The sequence below is a fragment of the Oncorhynchus nerka genome, linkage group LG22 (assembly GCF_034236695.1).
Source record: "Oncorhynchus nerka isolate Pitt River linkage group LG22, Oner_Uvic_2.0, whole genome shotgun sequence".
Lineage (NCBI taxonomy): Eukaryota > Metazoa > Chordata > Actinopteri > Salmoniformes > Salmonidae > Oncorhynchus > Oncorhynchus nerka.
In genome coordinates, this window is record NC_088417.1 from 32,530,595 (window position 1) to 32,551,330 (window position 20,736).

General features: G+C 41.2%; 1 protein-coding gene across 1 annotated transcript in view; it reads left to right on the plus strand.

The window, feature by feature from the left end:
- The window catches only part of LOC115105109 (zinc finger protein 438-like), a 93,104-nt gene that overhangs the window by 20,953 nt on the left and 51,415 nt on the right, over nucleotides 1-20,736 (plus strand). Inside the window, 1 exon segment of the mRNA XM_065007131.1 lies at nucleotides 14,380-14,596. The gene's annotated coding sequence lies outside the window, so the exon portion shown is untranslated.

The following is a 20,736-nucleotide window of genomic DNA, read 5'->3' on the forward strand; positions in this document are numbered from 1 at the left end:
GTTGGCCTATACTCTTACAGGAGGGAGCTGTTGAGAATGGATGGCCTATTGATGAGTGTTGTCTACTTGTTTGAAGTGTAATTCCCGTTGCTAAAGCAACTTGATTGAATTGGTCCTCTTTGTAGTTATGTTCTTTATTTTTACTGGTCACGCCACAACTGATCGAGCCAAATATTTTTTGGGTTGTACTCAATCTCTGACACTAGCACCTCTATTCAGTGGTGGAAAAAGTACTCAATTGTCATACTTGAGTAAAATACTACTTGAGTAAAGGTCTAAGTATTTGTTTTTAAATATACTTAAGTATCAAAAGTAAATGGAATTGCTGAAATGTACTTAAGTATCAAAAGTAAAAGTATAAATCATTTTAAGCAAACCAGACTGCACAATTATTCTGTTTTTTATTATTATTGACGGCCAGGGGCATGCGCCAACACTCAGACATAATTTACAAACGAAGTGTTTGTGTTTAGTGAGTCCGGCAGATAGGAGGCAGTAGGGATGACCGGGGATGTTCTCTTGATAAGTGTGTGAATTGGACCATTTTCCTGTCAAAATGTAACGAGTACTTTTGGGTGTCATGGAAAATGTAAGAAGCACATTCTTTTCTTTAGGAATGTAGTGAAGTATAAGTTGGCAAAAATATAAATAGTAAAGTGCAGATACCTTTTAAAATACTAAAGTAGTTTTTTGGGTATTTTTACTTAAGTACTTTACACCACTGCCTCTATTTCAGCTTTGGAATTTCACATTTTTCTTTGCTTTCTTTGAATGCGCAGTTGTATTTCATGGTACGGCGTTGTATATTCCCAACGGGTTAAAGGAATGATTCTGACCATATATGGTTAAGGTCATGCATGAGCACTGAGGCGGAGAACAATTGTTATTTACCAATGGTTATCTCCTTTTCAGTTTGCGTATGATGCTCGTAGGATTTTTTGATAAATCATACTTTTTCTATGCATACGTACGACCATTCTAAAATTCCATTTGTAAGTAGTATTTTAGATTAGTTTCTACAAAATATTTTTTTATGTGAGGCCCTTGGCCTCTTGTTGTGATGAAGTATGATCACTCCCTGGTTGCGGTTCGACTCATTCACCCAGCACTGTGGAGAGAGCGACTGAATAGTCCCTCAGATCCAGTACCTGGAATGATGGCTCAGCCTCTCCCTCCTTAGAGTGAGAGACCTGGCAGTGCATTAAGGCAGGCCTTCAGCTACACCCCAGTTCAAGTTGGACACGCTAAGCCGTCTACAGCTCACACGAGACCTCTAAATTACTGCTTTTCATGACCAGAAAAGTGATTCAGATGTTTTAGGAGTTTTTGTCTGTTGTTGTGTTTTTCCTGTCTTAGAGGCAACAGACCCTTGTAGCGTGCGTGTGTGTGCGTGTGTGTGTGTGTGCGCGCACACACACACACATACATGCGCACACACACACTGTAAGGGTATGAGACCAACCTTGAAAAAGGTACAGCGAGCCTTAGGGTTAATGTTAAACTGCTGGAATACATTATTTGGTATGTTTTAGAGCAGAGATGGCGAGGCTCAGCATGTACCTGTCAATGTTAAATGATTGCTCATTTCCTGCGGAGGGAGAATGGAGTAATAGCATGCAGCTGGCTCAGCTGGACCTTACCTTGCTCTCTATCGCTCTCTCTCACAATGCATTTCCACATAACATGTTGGGGGCAATGAAACAACGGAGCCCCATTTCATTTTCAATGGAGGGAAGTGAAGTGGGCGGGGGGGCTTATGCGAGCATGGGCGAGGGAGCATGAACAGGGCAGGACCAAAGTAGGGGAAAGCTGAACTTTATGCAAATACTCCGTGATATCGTGACACTTTTGACCAATTGAAGCTCATTATAACTTCCAGACGCTACTGGATTGGCTGTTGACACTAGCACGACCTAGCCTGCTTGCTAGCACCCACATGAAGTGGCTAGGGTGGCTATGCGAATGATCGCGTTATGTGGAAAACCCCTCTTACTCCTCATTCTCTTGCTCTCGTCTTTCTCAGTCTTTCCAGTTGTTGCTACCTCTCACCATAGCAGTCCATGTGACCAAGCGTGACACACCTCTTGGGCAGGTTTTTATTAGAAAAGGGAATGAAGGTAATAAACACCTCTCTCATGCTGCTAGTCTGTGACCAACAGACATGGTCAATTTACTGAGACATGTAACGTTGTGATGGCCTGAGAAAGGTAACTCAACCTATCCATCTGGTCCATTTATCCAATTAATAATAAACCCATTTGGATTTACTTAACACCGATTGCTCCATGGTCTCTCCGCTTTCCTCTTGATTAGCTAAATGTTTCATTGATCCGCCAGGTGAGAAGCTTCACGGAGGAACCATATTTATCACAAACTTTCCTGAGAATTTTTACATTTATATGATTTAAACTTCATTTAACTAGCCAAGTCAGTTAAAGAACAAATTGTTCTTTACAATGACGGCCAAACCCGGAACACGCTGGGCCAATTGTGTGCTGCCCTATGAGACTCCCAATCACGGCCGGTTGTGATACAGCCTGGAATCTAACCAGGGTCTGTAGTGATGCCTCTAGCATTGAGATGCAGTGCCTTAGACCACCGCGCCACTAGGGAGCATCATACAGGAAGGATGTTGTCTGCCTCTCTCTGCCACAAGCCGGCCCATTTTCATCAGAAAACGGTCAACGTAAATCCAGGGAATGTGACCGTCGTAGAAGTCTGCAATACTGAACAAGTAAAAGCTGATCAGTTCAGGTTTCTACCCACTGTAATTAGAGATGGGCTATTTTTACAGAGCTTGTATGTGCTGATGGTGGGCTTTTTCCTCCAAATGTCAGCAAAAGACCGACTTGATAAACAGTGTGAGGATGTAGAACTAGGCTACATTTTCAATGTCCTGAGATTGTGTAAAAGCGACAATGACTCACGCATTCCCTGAGAATCACAGCTAATTAAGAAAGTAATTAAGATTGTAATCTTTGCAGAGACAGAGAGCAAAAGCCCCAAATTGTCTATATTCAAATCAACCTTCAAAAGGAAATCCCGGCTCCATTCATGAAAGGGGGCAGAAATTAAACCGTAACAATCACATTTTCTCTTCTTATATTCTGCCCTTTCCTGCGTCACCCGGGACATCTGTTGAAGAGCGCAATGTTACGCCAAGTAAAAAAATCCCCTCTATGCACTCTGAATGACTGTTCATTATCCATTCGCCATACACATTTCGACTGCATTTATTTCAATAAATGATGTCACTCCAAGGACACACTTTCAATATATACTGAACAAAAAATATAAACGCAACATGTAAACTAAGTCTATGCAACGCTATGTGTTTGGCACGATGGCATCAATGATGCAAAAGGTGATGATGCAAATCATCTTTGTTGTGATGTTGTCTAACACAATGCGATTTAGAAAACCTGCAACATCTTTGTTCTGGCGTAGCAAGCAGAATTCCTCATATTTAGTCTATAGTATTGACGGAAAAACGTAAATGCTCCCTTACAAAGTAAATACTTTCTGGCTTCTTTTTGGAGCATCCAGTGTGTTTTGCTTAGAAATGTGCCATGTACACTCAGTTAGGCTGTTTATATTTGACATCACAGTTAGTGAGTGGTTTGACCTTCTCATAGTTCAACTTTTATCCTATAGTTAATTTGTCTTTATTTTGAAGTCTGTTGAAATCATCTAGACTGGAGCATTCATCATGGTGACCGACAATTTCTATATATGATTCTGTTTTGGTTTTCTTGTCTGTCGCACATTGTAGGCTCCCCCTTACAGTAAGCACAGTCACGTGACTTCCATAGCGTAGGGCTACTTAAAGCAAGCGTTACTGGTGATAAGTGTTCTCTGCCTGGGTTACAAAGAAAACCTCTGTTTCCTGAAACGCTTTATGTATCCTGAAGAAAAATATAAACGCAACATGTGAAGTGTTGGTACCATGTTTCATGAGCTGAAATAAAAGAGCCCAGAAATGTTCCATACACACAAATTTGTTTACATCCCTGTTAGTGAGCATTTCTCCTTTGCCAAGATAATCCATCCACCTGACAGGTGTGGCATATCAAGAAGCTGATTAAACAGCATTGTCATTACACAGGTGCACCTTGTGCTTGGGACAATAAATGGCCCCTCTAAAATGTGCATTTTTGTTACACAACACAATGCTGCAGATGTCTCAAGGTTTGAGGGGGTTTGCAATTGGCATGCTGACTGCAGGAATGTCCACCAGAGCTGTGGCCAGAGAATTTAATGTTAATTTCTAATACTTTTTAATATCTCTACCATAAGCCGCCTCCGTTGTTTTTAAAGAATTTGGCAGTACGTCCAATCGGCCTCACAACTGTAGACCACATGTATGGTGTTGTGTGGGCGATCGGTTTGCTCGCCCTGCCACATTGTGGCAGTGGGGTTATGGTATGGGCAGGCATAAGCTACGGACAATGAACACAATTGCATTTTATCAATGGCAATTTGAATACACAGAGATACTGTGAAGAGATCCTGAGTCTCATTCATGTGCCATTGTCATGCCTTTTTTTTAAGGTATCTGTGACCAACAGATGCATATCTGTATTCCCAGACATGTGAAACCCATAGATTAGGATCTAGTACATTTATTTCAATTGACTGATTTTCTTATATGAACTGTAACTCAGTAAAATACTTGAAAATGTTGCATGTTGCGTTTTTATATTTTTGTTAAGTATACATAAAAAAATAAAATGGCATCTGCAAATGTTAAGACGTCCTCTGATGTAGGTAGAGGTCTGTTTTAATGTATAAGTCTAACTTAAAGTGCTTAAAGTTTTTTTCTCTACAGTTCGTACCTATAAATGCAGACAATGCTTTCACTCACATTAGTTTGGATCAGGAATAAGTCAAATTCCCAATAGTCTTCCTCCTGGTTTTCCGTTCTTTCCTCTGGCAGACAGGAAAGGGTTACTCTCCATGTTTCCTGCGGTATTCCCAGTGCTCTTGCTATGTTCTGATTGCCTTCTTGATGTTAAACATTCCCAGGCTTCTATAACCTTCTAGTTAGCCTGCACCGGCCAAGAGTTATCCCAGGTGAACAAGTGGGCGAACCTCCTGTTTTTTAAGGATAAAATCTCTTCAGTTAATTTTTTTTTTATTTTGGTGGGGGGGGGAGTGTTGGGAAAGCATTCTCTCTTTTTGCATGAATTCCTGAGCACCACGCCATGGGAAAGCATGTTTCCTGAACCATGTTTGTTGAATTGGCTAAGATATAAAAAAATAAAAAAAACATTCTGTATGTATGCAACCCTTACATTTTAGTGGAAACAAGCAATGCCAAATTTCACTTGTAGCCTACACTGTGTCTGATACAGTAACCCAGGGTTCCCCAACTGCCTGCCCGCGGGCCAAATTTGGTTTTGCCCACTGAGTTTTCTGAGCAATTTTTTTATTTTTATAAAAGTTTGAAATTTTTTATGTATTTTATTGTTCTTCATAAACCCAGCAAATTACAGTGGGGCTAAAAAGTATTTAGTCAGCCACCAGTTGTGCAAGTTCTCCAACTATAAAAGATGAGAGGCCTGTAATTTTCATAGGTACACTTCAACTATGACAGACAAAATGAGAGAAAAAAATCCAGAAAATCACATTGTAGGATTTTTTATGAATTTATTTGCAAATTATGGTGGAAAATAAGTCTTTTGTCACCTACAAACAAGCAAGATGTTTGGCTCTCACAGACCTGTAACTTCTTCTTTAAGAGGCTCCTCTGTCCTCCACTCGTTACCTGTATTAATGGCACCTGTTTGAACTTGTTATCAGTATAAAAGACACCTGTCCACAACCTCAAACAGTCACACGCCAAACTCCACTATGGCCAAGACCAAAGAGCTGTCAAAGGACACCAGAAACAAAATTGTAGACCAGCACCAGGCTGGGAAGACTGAATCTGCATTAGGTAAGCAGCTTGGTTTGAATAAATCAACTGTGGGAGCAATTATTAGGAAATGGAAGACATATAAGACTACTGATAATCTCCCTCGATCTGGGGCTTCACGCAAGATCTCACCCTGTGGGGTCAAAATGATCACAAGAACGGCGAGCAAAAATCCCAAAACCACACGGAGGGACCTAGTGAATGACCTGCAGAGAGCTGGGACCAACAAAGCCTACCATCAGTAACACACTACGTAGCCAGGGACTCAAATCCTGCAGTGCCAGACGTGTCCCCCTGCTTAAGCCAGTACATGTCCATGCCCGTCTGAAGTTTGCTAGAGAGCGTTTGGAGGATCCAGAAGAAGATTGGGAGAATGTCATATGGTCAGATGAAACCAAAATATAACTTTTTGGTAAAAACTCAACTCATTGTGTTTGGAGGACAAAGAATGCTGAGTTGCATCTAAAGAACACCATACCTACTGTGAAGCATGGGGGTGGAAACATCATGCTTTGGGGCTGTTTTTCTGCAAAGGGACCAGGACAACTGATCCGTGTAAAGGAAAGAATGAATGGGGCCATGTATCGTGAGATTTTGAGTAAAAACCTCCTTCCATCAGCAAGGGTATTGAAGATGAAACGTGGCTGGGTCTTTCAGCATGACAATGATCCCAAACACATCGCCCGGGAAACCAAGGAGTGGCTTCGTAAGAAGCATTTCAAGGTCCTGGAGTGGCCTAGCCAGTCTCCAGATCTCAACCCCATAGAAAATCTTTGGAGGGAGTTGAAAGTTCGTGTTGCCTAGCAACAGCCCCAAAACATCACTGCTCTAGAGGAGATCTGCATGGAGGAATGGGCCAAAATACCAGCAACAGTGTGTGAAAACCTTGTGAAGACTTACAGAAAACGTTTGACCTCTGTCATTGCCAACAAAGGGTATATAACAAAGTATTGAGATAAGTATTTGGTCAATAACAAAAGTTTATTTTCCACCATCATTTGCAAATAAATTCATATAAAATCCTACAATGTGATTTTCTGGATTTTTTTTTCTCATTTTGTCTGTCATAGTTGAAGTGTACCTATGATGAAAATTACAGGCCTCTCATCTTTTTAAGTGGGAGAACTTGCACAATTGGTGGCTGACTAAATACTTTTTTGCCCCACTGTAGCTTCAAGTGATTTTAATTTTGGAAATGTGTTCCAAAGTATTTCCACGCATAATAGAGATACATTATGTGGTACAAATGATACAAATGTAAGCAAGGTTTGAAATTATTTGTTTTAATTAAACATTATATCCGTTTGGGATTCTTGCTGTCAATTTGCAGTTTATAAATGATTTGTAATTATGTTCCGGCCCCCTGACCATCCGCTCAAGAAAAAATTGTCCCGCGGTTTAATCTAGTTGATCATCCCTGCAGTAGCCTATACATTGCTCTAAGAGTTCGGTTTAAGATCTTCTAGGGTTGGTGAGGTAGCTAAGCCCAATGATGGAGGCCACTCATTGACTCAGCCAAGAGCTGTCAAAATGAAGAATGAGTTCCATTGACTACCTTTAATTAACTAGTCTAGCTGAGAGGTTCTTCTGACATAGCAGAAACACATTTTTTATATGTCCGTCAATAGAAAATTGTCAAACGTATAAGCATGAGATATGGCTATGCTAAATTACAATAGATGATCTATTCCAATGGAACTAAAAATCATATCCTGGAGAATTTACAAGCTGTGAGATTCCTTCTCTGAAATTTGAGACAGTTATTGTTTGCCAAACAAAAACAATTCTGCATCCCAAAATGTCCTGCAGTCTCATTCCCACGTTTATTTTTTTCTTTCTCCCACCACATTTTATTCCCACACCGGTCCGTCTGTCTCTCTCTCTCGACACCTGGTAGACGGACAGACGGACATGTTTGGGCTGCGTTCACGTTGTCTTGTCCGACTGAATGGAACGTCTAGTGATTCATGTGATTTGTATAAAATAATATCAAGCCCAGACTAGATAAACAACAGGAGGGACTTCTTGTCATGGACCTGACCCAGGATCAGACCTGCCAAGAAAGCCCTATATTTAGCCCAGTGATGCTCCAGCTAATTGTCCATGAGGCCTAATCATTTCCAGGCTCCCAGAGCAGCGAACAAATGATTGCAGAAGCCAGAACACTGACTGCTACCCTGAAGTTAAGTTCCCAAATTCACGTCCCATCGTTGTTGTCCAGTGTTTCCCATTTATTCATATATCCACGGCACCTGTGTCGCCGCCACTCAAAAAAACATTTACAAAAATATATATATTTCTGCCGAGACGTGGTTTTAAAAGGATAGTCTAAGAGTTTGGCAATTAATCCCTTTTTCTACTTACCCTGAGTCAGATGAACTCAACATAATTCTGTTTTCATTCATTTTGGAGTAGAATGTCCTTTTAAAAAAGTCACCAGAAGTGACCTTGCAGCGGGTGTCCGGGAGCATATTTGGCTAAAAGAAATCCAGGTTATTCATATTAATGTCACTTCTCTTGCGTTCATTGCACGCAGAGTCAGGGTATATGCAACAGTTTGGGCAGCCTGGCTCATTGCGAACTAATTTGCCATAATTTTACTTAATTATGACATAACATTGAAGGTTGTACAATGTAACAGGAATATTTAGACTTAGGGATGCCACCCATTAGATAAAATACAGAACGGTTCTGTATTTCACTGCAATAATAAACATTTTGTTTTCGAAATGATAGTTTCCGGATTCGATCATATTAATGACCAAAGGCTCGTATTTCTGTGTGTTATAATTAAGTCTGATTTGATAGAGCAGTCTGACTGAGCGATGGTAGGCAGCAGCAGGCTCGTAAGCATTCATTCAAACAGCTCTTTCGTGCGTTTTGCCAGCAGCTCTTCGCAAGCACAGCGCTGTTTATGACTTCAAGCCTCTCAAGTCCCGAGATTAGGCTGGTGTAATCGATGTGAAATGGCTAGCTAGTTAGCGGGGTGTGCGCCAATAGCGTTTCAAACGTCACTCACTCTGAGAATTGGAGTGGTTGTTCCCCTTTCTCTGCAAGGGCCGCAGCTTTTGTGGAGCGATGGGTAACGCTGCTTCAAGGGTGGCTGTTGTCGATGTGTTCCTGGTTCGAGCCCAGGTAGGGGCGAGGAGAGGGATGGAAGCTATACTGTTACACTGGCAATACTAAAGTGCCTATAAGAACATCCAATAGTCAAAGGTATATGAAATACAAATGGTATAGAGAGAAATAGTCCTATAAATACTATATTAACTACAACCTAAAACCTCTTACATTGGAATATTGAAGTCTCATGTTAAAAGGAACCACCAACTTTCATATGTTCTCATGTTCTGAGCAAGGAACTTAAACGTTAGCTTTTTTACATATCACATATTGCACTTTTATTATCTTCAACACTTTGTTTTTGCATTATTTAAACCAAATTGAACATGTTTCAATATTTATTTGAGGCTAAATAGATTTTTATTGATGTATTATATTCAGTTAAAATAAGTGTTCTTTCAGTATTGTTGTAATTGTCATTATTACAAATACATTTTTAAAAATTGTCAGATTAATCGGTATCGGCTCTTTTTGTTCCAATAATCAGTATCGGCGTTGAAAAATCATAATCCGTCGACCTCTATAAAGTTCCACTCTAAAATGTGAAGTTTTGTCACACAACACAATGTCACAGATGTCTCAAGTTTGAGGCAGCGTGCAATTGGCATGCTGACTGCCGGAATGTCCACCAGAGCTGTTGCCAAATAATTGAATGTTAATTTCTCTACCATAAGCCACCTCCAACATTGTTTTAGAGAATTTGGCAGCTACGGACAACAAACACAATTGCATTTTATCGGCAATTTGAATACACAGCGATACTGTGGTGAGATCCCATTGATGTGCCATTGTCATGCCTTTTTTGTAAGGTGTCTGTGACCAACAGATGCGTATCTGTATTCCGAGTCATGTGTAATCCATAGATTGGGGCCTAATTAATTAATTTAAATTGACTTATTTCCTTATATAAACTGTAACTCAGTAAAAACTTTGAAATTGTTCCATGTTGCGTTTTATATTTTTGTTCAGTATAAGTAACATTGTAAAAAAAATCCCATCGAAACCCATCAGTTTTAAGAGAGATCTGCATCTCAATCCACCGCATCTGCCTATGTCGGCCTTCCGCACCTGCGGTGGACGATGACCGAGCTACAGTGGTGTTTATCAGACCATTAGACATCCCGTCTTCTCATCTGTAGCGTTCGAACTGTTTGCTCTACAAACTAATATGACCACACTGGAAATGGGAGTCTCTCGAACCTGATGGTGTTCTCCGTTTTGATCTACGACCCCACAAGTGTGAAGGGACTCGTTTTGAAGGTAACCCATACAAATTAATGGAAGTATGGAGGTAATTTTGTGCCAAATAAAAATAAGGGGTTAAATATGTGTCCAGAAAAGCAAAAATATTACCTGAGCTTTTAACTCCTAGATATAGGACAGACACTTCAAAACATTATTCCTTATGACACATTTTTGTTGTCTTTTTTGCCCCCCCCTCAAAGATAACTAAGTAATATACCCAACTGAAATATTTTATTATTTCATTGTAATTTCCAATTTTTCTATGTTGACCTGGCAATTGAATGTTCACTATTTCTGGCTTTGGAGTTTCCATAAAAAATCTAATCATTCATGTTGAAACAAATGATCAAAACCGAAAACGGTGATCCTTTTATAGAACCGAAACCAAACCAACCTCAAAAAGCATTATCGCTCAGCACTACAGACTATAGGTATACTTCAACAGACCAGTCCAGTGAAACACACTGTAACTGTACCAACACCTGCCAGCAGCACTAACCCACAAAGCTCTATCACAGCTTTCACACAGGAAGCATCTCCTATTCAACGGATAGCTGCACCACGTGGGCTCCATTAGGACTGATGCCAGGCCAGGCAGTATGGGGCTGTCCTACCATTGCTTGCTGAGCTTGTTGCCGACATACAATGTGGTGGTGTGCTGGTTCTGGTTGTAAAGTCTACTTACCGCTCCAGGCCCCCCGTGTGTTGGGTTACAGCTCTGTTTCCTGTGTGGTTCCTGTCCCCGCTCTCGCCCTGGTGAAGCTGCGGACACATGATCGTCAGGGTCAGGGGGTGAGGAGTTGTGGTAGGAAGAGCGGATAGGGAGAATTCTGAGCAGCCCTGCCTTGAGCCTTCTAAAGCCCCAGGAAAGAGGCTTTCTTTCCTGGTTGTTCTCTCACAGGAACTCTGGGGAAACCTGCGGCCTCCCAGGCCTTTCCATGGACATTTCCATTACTATTGGACGCCTAAAATGAAATAACTTTTTGTCACATGCTTCGTAAACAACCGGTGTAAACTAACAGTGAAAGGCTTACTTTACGACAATGCAGAGAGAGAATTTGAAAAATAATAACATAAGGCATAAATACACAGAGTAGCGATAACTTGGCTGTATACACAGGGTACCAGTACCTAGTCGATGTGCTGGGTTACTAGGTAATTGAGGTAGACATGTACGTATGGGTATCGGGTAGAATGACTAGGCAACCGGATAGATAATAAACAGTAGCAGCAGCATATATGAGGATTCAAAAGAGTTGCTGCCAATGCAGATAGTCCGGGTACCTATTTGGTTGACTATTTACAGTAGCAGTCTTATGGCTTGGGGGTAGAAGCTGTTCAGGGTCCTGTTGGTTCCAGAGTTGGTGCATTGGTACGAACAGTCTATGACTTGGGTGGCAGGAGTCTTTGACAACTTTTAGGGCCTTCCTCTGACACAGCCTGCTGTAGAGGTCCTGGATTTCAGGGAGCTTGGGCCCCAGTGATTGTCATGGGCCGTACACACTACCCTCTGGAGCGCCTTGCGATCGGATGCCAAGCAGTTGCCATAGCAAGCGGTGATGCAGCCAGTCAAGATGCTCTCAATGGTGCAGCTGTAAAAAAAAAAAGATTGAGGATCTAAAGGGCCCATGCATTGTCATGCCTTCACGATTGTGTTGGTGTGTGTGAACCATGTTAATTCCTTAGTGATGTGGACATCGAGTAACTTGAAACACTCCAACCCGTTCCACTACAGCCCTGTGGATGGGGGCGTGCTCGGTCCTCCGTTTCTGGTAGTCCACGATCAGCTCCTTTGTCTTGCTAACGTTGAGGGAGAGGAGGTTGTAGGGGGTAGGTCTGCTTTAATATTGCATATTGTGGCTTCCATCAATGTAATTTTCTGCATCATTTCCAATCCCCCATTTAAAAAATACAAAAAATATTTTTTTAAATGTATTTTACCTAACTCTACCACCCCTCCCCTAGTTGGAGTATACTAATGGATAACAACTCTTAGGCTTCTACTTCCAGCTTATACAGTTGAAGTCAGAAGTTTACATACACCTTAGCCAAATACATTTAAACTCAGTTTTTCACAATTCCTGACATTTAATCCTAGTAAAAATTCCCTGTCTTAGGTCAGTTAGGATCACCACTTTTATTTTAACAATGTGAAATGTCAGAATAATAGTGTAGAGAGTGATTTATTTCAGCTTTGATTTCTTTCATCACATTCCCAGTGGGTCAGATGTTTACATACACTCAATTAGTATTTGGTAGCATTGCCTTTAAATTGTTGAACTTGGGTCAAACGTTTCGGGTAGCCTTCCACAAGCTTCCCACAAGCCATTTTGCCTCAACTTTAGAAGTATGCTTGGGGTCATTGTCCATTTGGAAGACCCATTTGCGACCAAGCTTTAACTTCCTGACTGATGTCTTGCGCTGTTGCTTTAATATCCACCTAATTTTCTGGCTCATGATGCCATCTATTTTGTGAAGTGCACCAGTCCCTTCTGCAGCAAAGCACCCCCTCCTTCTGCAAAGCACCCCCGCAACATGATGCTGCTACCCCTGTGCTTCACGGTTGGGATGGTGTTCTTCAGCTTGCAAGCCTCCCCCTTTTTCCTCCAAACATAACCGATGGTCATTATGGCCAAACAGTTCTATTTTTGTTTCAACAGACCAGAGGACATTTCTCCAAAAAGTATGATCTTCGTCCCCATGTGCAGTTGCAAACCGTAGTCTGGCTTTTTTATGGCAGTTTTGGAGCATTGGCTTCCTTGCTGAGCGGCCTTTCAGTTTATGTCGATATAGGACTCGTTTTAATGTGGATATAGATACTTTTGTACCTGTTTCCTCCATCTTCACAAGGACCTTTGCTGTTGTTCTGGGATTGATTTGTACTTTTCGCACCAACGTACGTTCATCTCTAGGAGACGGAACGTGTCTCCTTCCTGAGCGGTATGACGGCTGCATGGTCCCATGGTGTTTATACTTGCGTACTATTGTTTGTACAGATGAACATGGTACCTTCAGGCATTTGGAAATTGCTCCCAAGGATGAACCAGACTTGTGGAGGTCTGCAATTTTTCTTAGCTGATTTCTTGCGACCAAAAACAAGCTACATATGAACAGTACCAAAACAAATGATCTAATGTTTCTTTCTCTTCGCAGTAAAATTGGAGGAGCTGGGATGCTTGTATCGCCAATATGTGTAACATTCTATTGGTTGCAAGAATTTTGTATAATAATTAAAATTGAAAACCTATAAGTTTTGAATCATGTGTTGTTTTGTTTATCAGTTCATAAACCATGTGCCATGGAATCGGTACATCGAAAATCTCTTCCCAACTATTTTGCAATCTATATGGCACAGCTGTCATCATTTTTTGGGGGGTCCTTAAATGAAACTGGTATACTTCTTTGACTTATCACTATTTTTCCCCCAATTTTGGTCCTTACATTCTCCCCCTTCCACTTGCCTCTTCCATTTTTGTGATGATGCTGCAATGAGTGGGTTGTAATTTTGAGTAGAGCAGACACTTAGTGAGGCAAAAAAGTATTTAGTCAGCCACCAATTGTGCAAGTTCTCCCGCTTAGAAAGATGAGGCCTGTAATTTTCATCATAGGTACACTTCAACTATGACCTGTAACTTATTCTTTAAGAGGCTCCTCTGTCCTCCACTCGTTACCTGTAGTAATGGCACCTGTTTGAACTTGTTATCAGTATAAAAGACACCTGTCCACAACCTCAATTTTTTTTCTCATTTTGTCTGTCATAGTTGAAGTGTACCTATGATGAAAATTACAGGCCTCTCATCTGATGAAAATTACAGGCCTCATCTTTTTAAGTGGGAGAACTTGCACAATTGGTGGCTGACTAAATACTTTTTTAGATTTTTGGTTCCAACTACCGTGTCTTTGTGAGACGTGTTTCCCAACGCAAAGCATGGAGGAGGAGGTGTGATGGTGTAGGGTGCTTTGCTGGTCACACTGTCAGTGCATTATTTAGAATTCGAGGCACACTTTACCAGCATAGCTACCACAGTATTCTGCAGCGATATGCCATCCCATCTGGTTTGCACTTAGTCCCACAATACTTTGTTTTTCAACAGGACAATTACCCACACACCTCCAGGCTGTGTAAGGGCTATTTGACCAAGAAGGAGAGTGATGGAGTGCTGCATCAGATGACCTGGCCTCCACAGTCACCAGACCTCAACCCAATTGAGATGGTTTGGGATGAGTTGGACCACAGAGTTAAGGAAAAGCAGCCAACAAGTGCTCCGCATATGTGGGAACTCCTTCAAGACTGTTGGAAAAGCATTCCAGGTGACTACCTCGTGAAGCTGGTTGAGAGGATGCAACGCTGTCATCAAGGCAAAGGGTGGTTAGTTTGAAGAATCTAGAATCTAAAATGTTAATTTGATTTGTTAAACACTGGTTACTAACATGATTCCATATGTGTTATTTCATAGTTTTTATGTCTTCACTATTATTCTACAATGTAGAATATTCTACAACTATTCTACAAATAGTAAAAAGAAAGAAAAACCCTTGAATGAGTAGGTGTGTCCAAATTTTTGACTGGTACTGTATATTGAAAAATCTTGCTTATCTTAATTTATTTCCACATTTAATGAATAATATGTGTAATAATGTTGGCAGTTCATATGAATGATTGTTACTTCTAACCAGGATTGGCATTACAAAAATTACATTTATGGAAAGCAATCATTATTTTGGCAAACCAATTATTGTAATTCATCCTGTATTGTCCCTAATTTCATTTCCCCATAGCAACAGATGTGGGATACACACACACCCACACAATTACCACAAGCTCAGATGTTCAACAGTTGTTCTATCCTGAGCCCAACTCAAGAGAAGACTTGATGTGCGAATTTATATGCAGTTATAGCTGTTTGAGAAGGCATGCAAGATTGGGGAGATTTGATTAACCAATGTCAAGTTTTAGCTGGTGGTGCTCAGATACACCCCCTACCCTGAAACAAACACACAGGGCTCCCCCGTTCTGAACATTTTCCCAAGCATCTCTGTGTAGTCAGATCTTTTTCATATTTTGTGCCACCAGGCTTTCAGAAATTCCTTGTATATTATGCTCACCCATCTGGGGGCTTTGACTTTGTTGGACCAGCCCTGCCAGGCAGACTCAGACTTTTGAGTGGGTAGAGCTGCTTTAGTGGGTCTCTGACCATCTTTCTGTCTTTGCTACATTTAGGCCACTTGCAGTAGTCCTATAAAACATAAGGATTTCTCCTTAGTGTGTAGGTGGCTCAGGTGGGTGTCTAGTGTAGTGTACAGGGTTGGGGACCGCTCCATCATGATAAGACCATAGATTATAAATATTACTTCTTTATTTTTTAATTATTACTTATTTTAAAATGTATATCCTATATCTGCACAAAATTGAAAGCTCTCTCGGTCACAACTCTAGCTCTTAGACATGCAAATGCCAGAGCCCATGTAACCATTTTCCTTTTTCACTCACTTAACACAAAAACACACACCCCACCTTCTATCACAATACACCCACACATACCCACATACTTTGCCTTCTATGTCCTCTGTATACTGTGTTTTTATCCCTACCATGTTGATTCCTCCCCAATTTTTGTATTTTAAATACTTTTGTGTTACCACACTGCAAGGTCACTGACCTCCTTCCTATAGGCTGTCTCATCGTCGTCGGTCATCAGGCCTACCACCGTTGTGTCAGCAGCAAACTTTGTGTTTGAAGTCGTGCACAGCCACACAGTTGTGGGTGAAAAGGGAGTACAGGAGGGGACTAAGCATGCACCCCTGACAGTCTCACGTGTTGAGGGTCAGTATGGCGGATGTGTTGTTGCCTACCGTCGCCACCTAGGGGTGGCCAGTCAAGAAGTCCAGGATCCTGTTGTTCAGTCCCAGGGTCCTGAGCTAAGTGATGAGCTTGGAGGGCACTATGGTGTTGAACGCTGAGCTGTAGTCAATGAACAGCATTCTCATGTAGGTGTTCCTCTAGTCCAGATGGGAGAGGGCAGTGTGGAGTGCAATAGATATTGAGTCATCTGGATCTGTTGGGGAGTTATGCGAATTGGAGTGGGGTCCATGGTGTCTGGGATGATGGTGCTGTGAGCATTTCATGGCTACAGATGTAAGTGCTACTGTACGATAGTAATTTAGGCATGTTACCTGGGTGTTCCTGCTCAGAAGGACTATGGTGGTCTGCTTGAAACACTGACTGGATCAGGGAGAGGTTGAACATGTCAGTGAAGACACTTGCCAGCTGGTCAGCACATGCTCTGTGTACACGTCCTGTTAATCCTCGTGGCCTTGTGAATGTTAGCCTGTTTTAAAGGTCTTTCTCACATAAGCTACGGAGAGTGCGATCACACAGCTGGTGCTCTCATGCATGGTTCAGTGTTACTTGTTTCGAAGCGAACATAAAAGCATTTCACTCGTCTGGTAGGCTCACGTCACTGGGCAGCTCGCTGCTAGGTTTATCTTTGTAATCTGTGATAGTTTGCAAGCCCTGCAACATCCGACGAGCATCAGAGTAGTAGTACTCGATCTTAGTCCTATATTGACGCTTTGCCTGTTTGATGGCTCATGGGAGGTTGTAGCGGGATCTCTTTTAATCGTCCGGATTAATGACCGCTCCTTGAAAGCTGCAGCTCTGTCCTTTAGCTCTGTACGGATGTTGCTTGTAATCCATGGCTTCTGATTGGGATATGTACGTACGGTCACTGTGGGGAAAATGCCGTCGATGCACTTTTTTTTAATGAAGCCGGTGACTGACGTGGTAATCTCCTGAATGTTATCAGATTAATCTGGAACATATATTTCAGTCTGTTCTAGCAAAGTAGTCCTGTAATTTAGCATCCGCTGCATCGGCCCACTTCCGTATTCACTGGTACTTCCAGTTTAGATTTTTTGCTTGTAAGCCGGAATCAGGAAAATAGTTATGGTCAGATTTGCCAAAGGGAAGGCAAGGGACAGCCTTGTATGAGTTTCTGTGAGTGGAGTAAAGGTGATCTAGAGTTGTCTCCTTTAGTTGAACAGGTGACATGCTGGTAAAAATTTGGTAAAACGGATTTCAGTTTCCCTGCATTCAAATCACTGGCCATGAGAACCGCTGCCTGAGCCAGGTGGGTGGAAAATGTGGTAATAGGACTGAGTTTTTTTCCTGATCAGGTCACATGGTTGGGAAACATTCCTTGCTGTATTTTTACAATAGGCCATTATGTGATACATACAGTATCATACCTGGCTTCTCCACCTCCCCTCATTCTGTACTCTGTGGTACTTTGGGGATGTCAAGAAGAGGCGTGCTTGCGGCCGAGGGAGGGAGGGAGAGAGTAAACTGTGTTTGTCAGCTTTTTAAACCCCAATGTTTTCTACTCTCCTCCGCTCCTCATCCTAATGACAGACTAATCCCCCTCTCCTGTTCCTTCTCTCCTCCACCGATTATAAATAGGTCTCTTTCTCTTTTTTCTCCCCTGCTCTGCCTGCTTCGCACAGAAAATTAGCCGAGATGATGAGTCTGCTCTTGCAAGCAATCAATTCTCTGTGCTAAGTCCCTCAAAAGAAGGTTACCTGTGGCAATAGAGACCCAGGCAGCCACGAAACCCCAATCCTGCCTCTCCTGCCAATTTTCTATTCAACTAATTAAAAAAATTGCATCGGCCTGGAGAGTGAGCTGAATGAAATGTCAAAATATTGATGTGATTTTAGCGCGTTTGTTATGGGGAGCGACAGGTAGGGAGGCAGGCAGGCCATAGCTGTGTGGAGGAATTAGGAGTGGCTGTGCCAACCAGGGGGTACTTTAATGATATTAGTAGTGATCTAGTTATTTATGAGGCTGTAAGTTATTCATGCCCCGTTCAGGCTATCTGTCACAGCTTGAGCTGAGTGCTTTGACTGGAGCCATTATAGTCTGGCTAAATACTGGCGGCCGCAACACTGCGGTACTTGAAAGTCTTTCAAATTATTTACTGTCTTGAGTGTCTTCTTCACCCCTCTGCCCATGGTGATGGCCTTAAGTACTACAAGCAGGGTGGTGTTCAGTAGGGAGGAAATGTTTGGAAACATATATTACCTGATATTGTCCAATTAGAGATGCTCCATTGGACTCCGTATTTGTACAAGTGCAGGTTTCGATACTGCGACCAAAAGTGTCGCATTTGCAACCATTTGATTTGGCAGTGCGACACACTTTAAAAACTTTTTTTACCTGGTCACGTTAGTTTCACAATTAGCTTTTTTTTATTATCATGATTAATTCAAACAGTAATGTGCAATTGACCAAAAATATACCAATTTTCTGAGTAGGAAACAACGGCACGGGAATGTCCCCATCTGTGTGTGTGCAGTGTACGTAGGGCCAAATGTCTACCACTTTGTATAGCTGTACCGTCAATGGAAATGAACAGGTAACTACAAAGTAGCCTCTGCCTACCTGGAAGAATCATTATGATTTGCATCAATCCAGTGGCCATTTTGTTTTGATAACTCCACCACAAGTACACTACAGACCATGGGGGCGTGTCCATAAACTAAGCTTGGAAAGATTATGTAACCTAATTAGCCTACTCCTGTCTATATACAGGAATAAATAAAATCATTCAAAATAGGCTACTACACCAGAAAGGTGATTTGGCCACGGAGGATGATTAGCTTATTTAAAATTTTTAAAAAATAAGTTGTGGATTTTTTAAAATCACTACATTGCCTACAGTCGGAAGGGCCTGCTATTTGGGCAGCGCGTTGCAAATACCACAGATTGAGTTGCAACTGTCGGTGAAAAGTGGAGTTTAGAAAGCAAATGGCTATTGCTGTAAAAAGAAGACTGACTAATAGACTAATCTTTATTTTATAGTTATACAAATTGTAATCTTAATTGATTGAACAGTATTGCAAGCCTATCTTGTTGGTACCAGTGGAGAACATCGGCCATATCCCAATCTAGACACCATCATGACGAAGCAAAAACAGGTTTTTAGACATTTTTGCAAATGTATTAAAAATACAAGAACATACCTTATTTACATAAGTATTCAGACACCTGGTGCCAAAAGGCACCTGAAGGACTCAGACCATGAGAAACAAGATTATCTGGTCTGATGAAACCAAGATTGAACTTTTTGGTCTGAATGCTTTCCCGAATGAGCTATAGCCTTGGCCCAATCTATGCAACTACACTCACAGCCATGCAGTGAATGGTCTTTTTTGCCAACAGTGATTTGTTATATTATTAGCCTAAATTATGACTATCCAATCTACTCATCACATTATGAATAGTAGGCTATTTTACATAATTTTGTAAATGTGATGATGCATGGAATTATTTATTATAACAGTGCATTTTTATGGTGAATATTCGAAACTAGCGCCGCCTATGGCTACAGAAACACGGCTAGCCAAACACAACAGTCTTGCTGATGTGAGCCTGAATTAAAGGGTAACTACACAAAATAAATCACATTTCTCAAAAATTGTCACCTGATGTTGTTTAAGCATTGTTGTGGACTTAGAATATCCAATGTTGTTTTTCGAAAAACAAAATGCAAAAAAACAGAACAGTTGGGAGTATCATCGGCTGATTTTGATATATATTTCTCACTATACCATTTGTATTTCATATACCTTTGACTATTGGATGTTCCTATAGGCACTTTAGTATTGCCAGCCTAATCTCGGGAGTTGATATGCTTGAAGTCATAAACAGTGCTTTGCTTCAAGCATTGCTAAGAGCTGCTCGCAAACGCAGTAAAGTGCTGTTTTGAATGAATGCTTACGAGCCTGCTGCTGCTTACCACTGCTCAGTCAGACTGCTCTATCAAATATCAAATCATAGACTTAATTATAATAAACACACAGAAATACGAGCCTTTGTTCATTAATATGATCAAATCAGGAAACTATAATTTCGATAACAAAACGTTTATTCTTTCTGCGAAATACGGAACCATTCCATATTTTGTTGAACGGGTGGCAACCCTAAATCCTAAATATTGCTGTTATATTGCACAACCTTCAATGTTATGTCATAATTATGTAAAATTCAGGCAAATTTATTACGGTCTTTGTTAGGAAGAAACACAGTTCGCAACGAGCCAGGCGGCCCAAACTGTTGCATATACCCTGACTCTGCTTGCACTGAACGCAAGAGAAGTGACACAATTTCCCTAGTTAATATTGCCTGCTAATATGCATTTATTTTAATGAAATATGCAGGGTTAAAAAATATACCTCTATGTATTGATTTGAAGAAAGGCATTGATGTTTATGGTTAGGTACATTTTGTGCAACGAATGTGCTTTTTTTCACATGCGCTTTTTGTTAAATCACCACCCATTTGGTTGAATTAGGCTCTGATTCAATGATAAATGAACATTGATTATTATATGCAACGCAGGACAAGCTAGTTAACCTAGCAATATCATCAACCATGTGTAGTTAACTAGTGA